The sequence below is a fragment of the Perca flavescens genome, chromosome 19, assembly GCF_004354835.1.
Source record: "Perca flavescens isolate YP-PL-M2 chromosome 19, PFLA_1.0, whole genome shotgun sequence".
Taxonomy (NCBI): domain Eukaryota; kingdom Metazoa; phylum Chordata; class Actinopteri; order Perciformes; family Percidae; genus Perca; species Perca flavescens.
In genome coordinates, this window is record NC_041349.1 from 1,323,791 (window position 1) to 1,336,290 (window position 12,500).

Consider the following 12,500-nt stretch of genomic DNA (forward strand, 5'->3'; position numbering starts at 1 on the left):
TACCTCTGGGCAGCCTCTGTACCTCTGGGCAGCCTCTGTACCTCTGGACAGCCTCTGTACCTCTGGGCAGCCTCTGTACCTCTGGACAGCCTCTGTACCTCTCGGCAGCCTCTGTACCTCTGGGCAGCCTCTGTACCTCTGGACAGCCTCTGTACCTCTGGACAGCCTCTGTACCTCTGGACAGCCTCTGTACCTCTGGGCAGCCTCTGTACCTCTGGACAGTCTCTCAGCTGGTTCCCGAAGCCGCCTGGGCTCCTCGATCGGACTCTCGCCTCGTCGGTTAGCCGCTAGCTGGCTGCCCCCGTTCACCAAACGCGTGGCGGCTAATCCTAGCTGCTACAGCGGCTAACCCGATTGCTGACCTCCTTCTCACAGGCAACCTCCACCAGATGCGAGCCGCGACCGAGACTAGACATTCATCTCTGTCATGCCGTGGATTATTTTGGCACTCACATCATTCATCCACCTCTGTGCTCCTAGCCCACGGCTAACCACTATCACGGAGCTCTCAGTCCCTCCGCTCGGCATCATGTTCAAATATTCAACTCTGCAACTGGTCGAACTCGTCAACTACTCCATTCCATCCTGCATCCCAGTCATCTGACAGAACGGACTTCTACATCGACCCCGTTACATCCACAGAAGCTCTCGCCGCAAGTTTGTTTTCTTCCACCACGGACAATTCATTCCATCCATCTGGTCACTTGCACGCTCTGTCGCACCTGTCCCACGTCATCAGAATGCTTCACCCATTGGTTCACATACGGCTGAACGCACCATCAGGCTGCACAGAAAACCCGGACTGGACTACAGTGCTTTCCCCACTTCACATACACTTAAGCATACTCTCCAATCATTTACAAATTGGCTCACTATCCCCCCTCACATCCGGTGGCGCTGCTCAGCTGGCGACTCGGACACGTGCACTGTCAGTCTGTTGCTTTGTCGAACTTGATCTTAATTGTTTGTTTTGTTTTTTATGATGTTTTTAATGTGAAAGCGTTGATCACAATGAAGGCATTTTTGGTACAAATTCTGTTACTAATCTTGATTGGTGGGAGGATCATTGCTTTGAATCGCGTATCATCTGCACAATTGGTCGGTGTAACGTTACCATCCTTGAGTTATAGCAGAGCGGAACTGTTCCTTTTAAGGACTGAAACAACATTGCCTCCCACGGACTTACCTGCTGATATCAGGAGGAAGAGTGCATCTTCGGCGCGACCCAGGAAAAGAGGGAAGAGAGGAGGTGTCCGTCGCCGTCTTCGGAGCCGTGGTGATAAACCTCCTCTTCCGTCTGTGATTTTAAGTAATGTGCGGTCCTTAAAGAATAAAATCGAGGAGTTACGCACGGTTACAAGGACATGGCACGAGTACCGTGAGTCCAGCTTGATGGTATTCACGGAGACATGGCTTCATCGGGACATCCCCTGCTCTCTGGTTGAGCTGGACGGGTTTTCGCTTGTTCGAGCAGACAGGGATGGAAACTTGGGTAAATCCAGACGCGGCGGTGTCTGCATATACGTCAAGGACAAATGGTGCCAACAGCATACGGTGAGAGATACTGTGTGTAATCCCGATGTGGAATTATTATGTCTATCATTAAGACCATTTTATTTACCAAGGAATTTGGAAACATCATTATTTGTGCGGTGTACGTTCCACCAGCGGGAATGCCGCAAATGCGCCAGGTGCATAAGTGACTGTGTCAACGAACAACTGAGGCGTACTCCAGCGGCCCCAATTCTCATCCTTGGAGATTTTAATCAGTGTAAACTGGAGCTTATGCTTCCGGGATACGAACAATATATTAAGTGCTTCACTAGAGGTAACAAGATTCTGGACAAATGCTACGGAAACATTAAAAACGCATACGTTGCTAAGCCCAAGCCTCCTTTATCTAATGGTGATCACAACACTATCCATTTGATTCCAATCTATAAAACTCTTTTAAAAGGAACTAAGCCACACACAAAGACAATCTCGGTCTGGTCGGAGGATAGCATACAGACTTTAAAAGGCTGCTTTGATTCCACGGATTGGAATATCTTTTACTTAAATGGATATTGAGACAGCTACAGAAACTACAACGGACTATATACATTTTTGTGTGGACTCTATTGTGGAGAAGAAAACTGTAACAGTATTTCCAAATAACAAAAGTTTTATAACAAAGGAAGTTAAGGAATGTTTGAATAGGAAGAAGTTGGCATTCATAAATAATGATAAAATCAAATTAAAATTAGTCCAAAGAGAATTGAATATATTATTGAGGGGGGCAAGGAAAAAATATAGAGATACAATAGAAGATAATTATGCCACAGGGAATTCAAAAAACCTATGGGACTCAATGAAACTTGTGACAAATATGACATCCCCTCATAGAAATTTTATAACTAATGATGACGAACATAGGGCAAACGATTTAAATGATTTTTTTCTTAGATTTGAGTCGCCAGATGATTATACGGATGTTCTGGATAATGTAACATGTGAACCAGGTCAGAGGATAGTGGTGGACCCACAGGTGGTTAGCACTTTATTTAGAGATGTATGCTCTAAAAATCTATGGGTCCAGATAGGATTTCAGCCTTTTTGTTGAAAACCTGTGCAATAGAGCTTTCCAGGGCATTCTGCCCAATTTTTCAAAAATCTTTAGATTTACATACTATTCCATCCTTATGGAAAAAATCTATTGTTATACCAGTCCCTAAGAAACAGAACTCAATGGAGAATCGTGATTTCAGACCTGTGGCCATAACATCACATGTTATGAAGTGTTTTGAACGATATGTTTTAATGGGTTTGAAGGATCATGTTAAACATTTACTCAACCCGCTTCAATTTGCTTATAAGGAGAGGCGAGGTACTGAGGACGCCATTAACTGCATCTCTCACTTAGTGACTAGTCATTTAGAAGACACTCAAGCATATGCCCGTTTACTTTTTATTGATTTTAGTTCAGCGTTCAATACCCTGAATCCTAGATTGCTGACCACAAAGTTAAAAGAACTTAATGTAAATCCATACTGTATCAAATGGCTCTATTCCTTTCTGAACAATCGCACACAACAAGTGAGAGTCAACAACTCGTACTCTGAGGTTAAAATTACAACACGGGAGCCCCGCAGGGATGCGTCTGTTCACCAATTTTATTTACATTATATACCAATGACTGCGTAGCAAGTCAAGAGAGCACTTTTTTTATTAAATTTTCTGATGACACAGCAATTTTAAGCTTATTTAAAAGGAAAGATAATGTTTCACACTATTTCTCTGAGGTAGACAGATTTGTTGGCTGGTGCGATAATAACTTTTTAATACTGAATGGAGCCAAGACTGTAGAGATCATTTTTGATCCTAGAAGTGTAAGAGACCATAGTCCGGTAATGATATATGGTAATATCATTGCACAGGTACCTTCACATAAGTACTTGGGAGTTTATATAGATAATGCACTATGTTGGTCTTCTCATGTCAACAATCTTTGTTCCAGGTTACAGCAGAGGCTATATTTTTTACGAAGGTTAAAAGCGTTCGGAGTAAATCAGAGAATTATGTATTTGTTCTACCAGTCTATTTTTGAGAGTTTGATCAGATATGGTATTACGGCATGGTATGGTAATTTGACTGTCCAATTAAAATCAAGGTTGGGACGATTGGTGCACATGGCTTTTTAAAATTATAGGGGGTGTGGGGGAACGATCACCCCAAGAGCTATTTGATGCTTCAATTCTAAATCATGCCAAGAAAATTGTGAGAGACGATACACATATTTTGAATGACAATTTTAAATTATTACCTCGGGAAGGAGGTACAGGGTCTTGATGTGCAGGTCTAATCGACTAAAAAACTTCTTTGTTCCTAATGCAATCAAGGCGCTAAATAGAAATGAAATACTGTGAACTGCCTTCTTGTGCTGTTTTTTTTTTTTTTTTTTTTTTGTTTTGGATGCTGTATTGTGTGAATGATCTATTATTATTGTGTTTTTACGTATTTGATCATGTGTTTTTATGTACTTTTATCATGTTGCTTTGCATGACTAGACTATGCACGGTGTCCAAGACAAATTTCCCAGTGATGGGACTAATAAAGTATAAAGTAAAGTAAACTGCAATACCCCCACACCCCACCGACCACATGCACTGCTAACCGGGACTACCTCAGATCTCTCCAGCCTTCCCCCATCCCACCACCCTCTCACCATGCCAACTTTGCCCTCCTCAACACCTGATCGCTCAACAATAAAGCCCCTGCCCTCCATGAACTAATCCTCGACAACACTCTGGACTTCCTTCTGCTCACTGAAACCTGGCAACAACCCAATGACTTCTTCTCCCTCAACCAAGCATCCCCCCTGGCTACAACTACATCTGCAAACCCCGCCCCTCCCGCCGTGGAGGTTGCCTCGCCATCATTCTCAATCAGAACTTCCGGATCACAGAACTCACCCTCCCCTCAGTATCTTCGTTTGAATATCTCGCCCTCAAAGCTCTTTCCTCCATCACAGTCATCCTCATTTACCAGCCACCTAAACAAAATCCCTCCTTCCTCTCTGATTTTACTGAACTCCTCACACTAGCCTCATCTCTCTCTCCACGTCTGCTGCTATTCGGTGACTTAAACATCCACATGGACTCCCCCACCTGCAAGCTCTCATCAGAATTCACCATTTTACTGGATAACTTCTCTCTCACCCAACATGTCACATTCCCCACCCATGAAAAAGGACACATCCTCGACCTGGTCTGCTCAACCAACCAACTGGTGCTTGACCTCCATCCATGCCTCTTTCCCCTCTCTGATCACAAACTGATACGTTTCACCATCCCACACCTGCACTCCGGAAAATGAAACAAACTGGCTGCCAACTTGAACATCTGACAAAGAAATCATCCCTCACAGTCCATCATGAAGCCTATAAACTCCACCTCACTGCCTACAAAGACACCCTCACTGCTGCCCAATCTGCCTACCTCTCCACCATCCTCACGGACTCCTGACACCCTCTTTTCCACAATGAACAACCTCATCAAGCCTCGGACCAACAGCCTCCCTACCTCTACTCCGGATCTCTGCAACTCATTCCTCCACTTTTTCACTGAAAAAATCAATCTCATTTACAAATCTCTATCCCCTGTATCTGACCTCTCAGGATCTACTCCAGCACCCACAATGGACCCTCCACTGCCTCCCCCATCCCTCCGAAACCCCTCCTCTACACTGCCTCCTCTTCTCCACTCCTGAAGTTTTGACCCAGTCCTATGCCCCTCCTGAAATCTCCAAACTCATTAGCTCCCCTTCCAAACCCACTCAAAAAACCTGCATTCCCCTTTCAACAACCCCTCCCTCCACTCCCCACTAAAACCCTGAAGTCCTGCCTCCCAATAACCAATTTGAACCTCCTCCAATGCCCCTCCACCTCACTAACCTCTTCAACTCCTCACTGTCCCTTGGAACTGTCCCCTCTGCTTTCAAACCTGCCGCTGTCACCCCAATCCTCAAAAAACCTGCTGAAAGACTTATTCATGCCTTCATCTCCTCCCGACTGGACTACTGCAACTCACTTCTCCTCGGCATCAGCTCTACCAACATCAACCGACTCCAACTGGTCCAGAACGCAGCCGCCTGACTCATCACCCACTCCAAATCCTGGCACCACATCAGTCCAGTCCTAAAACAACTCCACTGGCTTCCTATCTCCCACCGGATCACCTACAAAACCCTGGTTCTCACCTACAAAGCCCTCCACCATATGGCCCCCTCATACCTCACTGACCTCCTCTCCAACCCTCCAACCCTCACGGTCCCTCAGATCCACCTCAGCTGGTCTCCTCTCCATCCAAAAATCCAACCTCCACAGTTTTGGGGACAGAGCATTCTCCAGGGCAGCTCCCAGGCTCTGGAACTCCCTCCCCCAAGAGATCCACACCGCTGAGTCCCTCACCATCTTCCAGTCCCACCTCAAGACCCATCTCTTCACCTCTGCCTATCCTTAGCCCCACGCCCCCCCCCCTTTTCACCTGTGCCTGAATCTTGTTTTGTTCTGTTTTTGTAATCTACCTCCCCTGTAAAGCGACTTTGTGTCTATGAAAAGCGCTATATAAATTCAATTTATTATTATTATTATTATTATTATTATTATTATTGTTATTATTAATTTATTTTTGACCTGTCAATCAACCGACAAACTTCTGCAGTCCAAAATAAGAGCAACATAAAGCAGAAGAGTCTGTGGAAATACTGGATTTAAAAGTTGGCATAAAACCTGACAAATTAATTTGACTAAAGTTTGAATGAACCTAAAGCTTTCTTATCACGGCTGGTAGACAGCTGTAAGATCACAAAAAATCTTTATGATGCAGCCAGCTGAACTGGGAATGATATGTGAGTGAATCACAGAGTATCATACAGAGTCCTGAGGTTAAAAAAGTCTCCACAAACCCTTAAGAAAATGTTTTGGCTCTTAAGCTGCTAGATGTTGAACTTTCTTTACCAGCTAGTGTCTAACTCTGTCTGTCTGCTGTTGGCTGCTGGGCAGGTAGTGTATAGTGGGTTTATCAGAGCTTATTGGATGCAAACAGCAGCATGCTGCAGATGAAGAAGGTGCTGATGAGAATAGTGAGAGTGAATCAAAAAATGGAAGTTGTGGGCCAGGTAAATACAACTATTGGCTGAAAGATGTTAAGATATAAAGCAACATTTAAATGGTTATTTGTTTAACAGAAGCTGAATCCTGACCTTAGAGTTTCAAGTTTACAGTGTGGACTCTTCACTCGAGTAGAAAGCAGCTTCCCTCCTGAATCTTTGAGTTCGTTGTTGCTCAGGTCCAGCTCTCTCAGACGAGAGGACTCTGAGCTGAGAACTGAGGACAGATCTTCACAGCTTCTCTCTGACAGATTACATCCACTCAGCCTAAACATATGTACACAACATATGTAAAAAAAAAAAAAAAGAAGAATCTGTATTTGATATTTATTACACTTATATTTAGGTAGGCATTACCATTATCATAGAATAAAGTGGTTAACTGAAGAAAAATGAAAACACTGTGTGACAGATCTGGTTCCCCCTTTAAAGGTGTATCATTCCTGACCTGAGAGTTTCAAGTTTACAGTATGGACTCTTCACTCCAGTAGAAAGCAGCTTCCCTCCTGAATCTTTGAGGTCGTTGTTACTCAGGTCCAGCTCTCTCAGACTAGAGGACTCTGAGTTGAGAACTGAGGACAGATCTTTACAGCTTCTCTCTGACAGATTACATCCACTCAGCCTAAAAAATATGTACAGAACATAAAAAAAAAAAAGAAGATTCTGTATTTGATATTTATTACACTTATATTTAGGTAGGCATTACCATTATCATAGAATAAAGTGGTTAACTGAAGAAAAATGAAAACACTGTGTGACAAATCTGGTTCCCCCTTTACAGGTGTATCATTCCTGACCTGAGAATCTCCAGTTTACAGTGTGGACTCTTCACTCCAGTAGAAAGCAGCTTCCCTCCTGAATCCTTCAGTTCATTGTTACTCAGGTCCAGCTCTCTCAGACTAGAGGACTCTGAGCTGAGTACTGAGGACAGATCTTCACAGCTTCTCTCTGACAGAGTACATCCACTCAGCCTAAACATATGTACACAACATATAAAAAAAAAAAGAAAGATCTGTATTTGATATTTATTACACTTATATTTAGGTAGGCATTACCATTATCATAGAATAAAGTGGTTAACTGAAGAAAAATGAAAACACTGTGTGACAGATCTGGTTCCCCCTTTAAAGGTGTATCATTCCTGACCTGAGAGTTTCAAGTTTACAGTATGGACTCTTCACTCCAGTAGAAAGCAGCTTCCCTCCTGAATCTTTGAGGTCGTTGTTACTCAGGTCCAGCTCTCTCAGACTAGAGGACTCTGAGTTGAGAACTGAGGACAGATCTTTACAGCTTCTCTCTGACAGATTACATCCACTCAGCCTAAAAATATGTACAGAACATATTTAAAAAAAAAAGAAGATTCTGTATTTGATATTTATTACACTTATATTTAGGTAGGCATTACCATTATCATAGAATAAAGTGGTTAACTGAAGAAAAATGAAAACACTGTGTGACAGATCTGGTTCCCCCTTTACAGGTTTATTATTCCTGACCTGAGAGTCTCCAGTTTACAGTGTGGACTCTTCACTCCAGTAGAAAGCAGCTTCCCTCCTGAATCTTTGAGTTTGTTGTTACTCAGGTCCAGCTCACTCAGACTAGAGGACTCTGAGCTGAGTACTGAGGACAGAGCTTCACAGCTTCTCTCTGACAGGTTACAGCCACTCAGCCTAAACATATGAACAGAACATAAGTGCAAACATGTTTATCTGTATTTGATATGACTTGCACTTATATTTGGGTAACTACCAGGAAAAGAAAAATGACAACACCTTGTGAAAGATTTGGGCACCCTTTTCTCACTCATCTTATTATCACCACCTAGTCAACCGGCTGTTTCCTGGACTCTCTCAAAGAAGTGAGAGTGACCCCTCTCCAAAAGAAAGCCACACTCAACCTGTCTGAAGTTAACAACAGACCTGTATCTCTTCTTCGGTTTTCTCGGAAACACTCAAACCTGCTATCTTCAACAAACTTTATTCTAGTCTTCACTTGTTTCAAGGCAGGCTACTCAACTAAACTGCCCTCGTTCCTGTCACTGAGAAGCTTGAAACTGCTAAAGCAGCCTCTCTCCCCTCTGTTGTTATCATGCTGGACCGTTCTGCTGCATTTGAAACAGTGAACCACCAGAACCCCATTTTCACCCTTCAGGATCTGTGTCTCAGTTTCTGCACACTCTCTGCTAACATCTTACGGGTAACTTTGAGATAATCTTTGTCAGAACCTTGTCCACTCACAATGGGATCCTTCAAGGTTCTGTTTTTCACTCACATTACTTTTTTCTATCACAACTATGCAGATGACACCTGACTAAGTCTCACTTTTCACCAGTCTGAAACACAAGTACCAGCAAGTATCTCTGCCTGTCTGACTGACTTCTCTCACTGAATGTCCACACACCACTTCAAACTCAGCCTTGATAAGACTGAGCTGCTTTTCCTTCCAGGGAAGGGCTCTTCCACCCAGATCGACATCTCTGTGGTAGTCCCCACCAGGACTGCTAGAAACCCGGGTGTAACACTCAATGGCCAACTCTCCCTCTCGCCAACATTGATGCAACAACCCGATCATGCTACATAACCTCAGAAGGAAATGGCCTTTTCTGACCCTCAGGTTCTGGTTCAGGCTCTTGTCAATGTCCAATATGCTTGCTGCTTGCTCACTGTGAGGGACACCTATAGTCACTCAACTCAACTTTTTGCTTTCCTGCCTCAAAAATGGTGGCACGGGCTCCTCCTTGACATCAGGACAGCCAAATGTCTACACATCCGCCACAGCAGGCTAAAAACACATCTCTTTCAACTGCACCTAAGCAGATGATGGGTTTATGAAGGAAATTGCACTTACATGTTGTTTTTTAGCTTATTTGAAGCTAATGTACTTCTATGTGATTCTTGCTCTTCTTAGTTTTACCTACATGGTTGACTGCACTTGACAGAGTCTCCAGTTTACAGTGTGGACTCTTCTAATATGTACTTGAAATGACTTAGGCTATGTTCATAATCTCAGGCAAAAGTGGCCCAAATCAAAAAGTGAACACTCATATCAGATTTAGACCACTTCCATATGTGATCCTGATTCAGACCCAGGTCAGGCGGAATTGATGCAACTTTTACGTCAATCTACATCGGCATTTGTCACAATTATGCGCTGGCAGGAGTTAGCCCTAGACACAGACAGTAAAATTAAAAACATGACTAGGCATCCAAAAGTTTTGAATAAACTGCGTCTCTGTGAAGCTATTCACAACGCAGTCCCACCACTCCTGGCTCCGTCTCTGCATCCACACAGACCTCTTTAGTGAATTTGCAGCCATTAGACTGCAAAAGGCCAAAATAACCATTTGGCTCTCTTTCTCTTTATTCTTCTGCTCCTCAGCACCTGCTCATTATTGTTACGGCTGCCATTACACAAACATTTTGAAATAAAAGGTAAAATTCTTAGGCTACTTCCTCCATAATCCCTAACTTAGTGCAACAGCATGCATCCTGATGTCATTGGTAGTATGCGCAAACAAAACAAACAGTAAATCCTGTGAAAATTAAGCTATTCACAACGCAGTCCCACCACTCCTGGCTCCGTCTCTGCATCCACACAGACCTCTTTAGTGAATTTGCAGCCATTAGACTGCAAAAGGCCAAAATAACCATTTGGCTCTCTTTCTCTTTATTCTTCTGCTCCTCAGCACCTGCTCATTATTGTTACGGCTGCCATTACACAAACATTTTGAAATAAAAGGTAAAATTCTTAGGCTACTTCCTCCATAACCTCCCTAACTTTAGTGCAACAGCATGCTGCGTCTGATGTCATTGGTATTGTTCTTTTGCGCATGCGCATGTGGGTCAGTTCAAAACCGCAAACAGTTCACACTGGGATCTGAAATAGGCCACATTTTAAAAGGTCATGTGAACAGCCAAACAAGAAATAGGATTTGAGCAAAAAAATCTGAATTCAGCGTTAAGTGACTTGACTTAAGAAGACTTGTGGTGTGAACATAGCATTACATCTACAAGACATCACATTTCTACGGTTCTCCAGATTGAGTTAATGCGTCAAAAAAAACAAATGTATGTCTTGTATTGTGTATATTACTGGAGTCAGAAAACTATTAAAGGAAATTTAAAATATATATTGTCAGATCTGTTGGATCCTAATCATTCACACTAATTAATTTCAGCCTCAAACTACAAAGTGGCAGATTTTCTTCATTTGGCTGAAACTGAAGAAACAATTTGCAGGTTTTTCATCAACTAATCAGTTTGTTGAAGAAATCTTGACAATCAGTTGACTTAAACATTCATTAGTTGAACAACCCTACACATCTGAAACATTTAGTATCTTCAGTAATCTGTGCACTTACAGAGCTTTTTTGGGGGCTTTGACCACTGGCAGCAGCCTCAGAAGAGCATCCTCTGAAGAAGAATATTTCTTCAGGTCAAACTCATCCAGATCTTCTGATGACAGTAAGATGAAGCCCAGAACTGACCACTGAGCAGGAGACAGTTCATCTGTGGAGAGACATCCTGAACTCAGGTACTGTTGGATCTCCTCCACTAGAGAACGATCATTCAGTTCATTCAAACAGTGGAACAGATTGATGCTTCTCTCTGCAGACAGATTCTTACTGATCTTCTTCTTGATGTACTTGACTGTTTCCTGATTGGTCTCTGAACTACTTTCTGTCTGAGCCAGCAGGTCTGGGAGGAGATTCTGATTGGTCTCCAGTGACAGACCCAGGAGGAAGCGGAGGAACAAGTCCAGGTGTCCGTTTGGACTCCGTAAGGCCTTGTCAATAGCAAACCTGTGGACCTTAGACATCATAGATTTTCTGCTGAAAACCATTGGACCTTGATCAACCCAACTTTGCCCAACCATCACATTCTTGTTCCTCTTAATGACTGCCATTTCTACATGAAGAGCAGCCAGAAACTCTTGAACACTCAGATGGACGAAGCTAAACATTTTTTTTTGTCCTTCTTTCCCCGGTTTTCGTTTTTGAAGATCTGTGTGAACACTCCTGAGCACTTCGAAGCTCCACTGACATCAATGTCACTCTCTTTGAGATCTTTCTCATAGAAGATCAGGTTGCCCTTTTCCAACTGATGGTAAGCCAGTTTTGCTAATGACTCAATGTACTGAATACACTTTTCTGGGTCACACTCTTCCGGTTCATACTTCTCTTTTGTCTGATGAATCTGAAACAGCAGGAATTCTGCATACATCTCAGTCAGGGTCTTGGGCAGCTTCCCTTCCTTTTTTTTTTTATTACTGTATCTAGAACTGTAGCAGTGATCCAGCAGAAGACTGGGATGTGGCACATGATGTGGAGGCTTCGTGATGTCTTGATGTGGGAGATGATTCTGCCAGCATGCTCCTGATCTGTGAATCTCTTTCTAAAGTACTCCTCCTTTTGTGGGTTGGAGAACCCTCTGACCTCTGTCGTGATGTCTACAAAACCAGAATGGATCTGATTGGCTGCTGCAGGTCGTGTGGTTATCCAGAGGCGAGCAGAGGGAAACAGTTTCTTCTTGATGAGGTTCATCAGCAGCTTGTCCACTGAGGTCGGCGCTGTCACATCAATTTTAACTGCCTTGTTTTTATTGGTAGAGCAGTCCAGATCAAGGCGGCTCTCATCCAGTCCGTCCAAAATAAACAGAAGTTTGAATTCACTCTCGTCAAAGTTGGTGTTTCCTGTTGACTGCAGCTTTGTAAAGATGTGATTAAGAGCTTCTTCGTTGATGTCTCTTGTCTCCGTGATACATTCATGAATGAGCTCTGCCAAACATACCTCCTTTCCCGTCCATGAATTCAGCTCGCGGAAGGTGAAGGGGAAAACGAGATGCACATCTTGA

At 43.2% G+C, this 12,500-nt stretch overlaps 1 protein-coding gene and 1 pseudogene across 1 annotated transcript in view; one reads left to right on the forward strand and one right to left on the reverse strand.

The window, feature by feature from the left end:
• The window catches only part of LOC114546103 (zinc finger protein 721-like), a 1,066,380-nt gene that overhangs the window by 314,494 nt on the left and 739,386 nt on the right, over positions 1–12,500 (forward strand). The window lies entirely within an intron of this gene.
• Positions 1–12,500, reverse strand: part of LOC114574034 (NACHT, LRR and PYD domains-containing protein 12-like) — a 46,955-nt pseudogene that overhangs the window by 11,659 nt on the left and 22,796 nt on the right.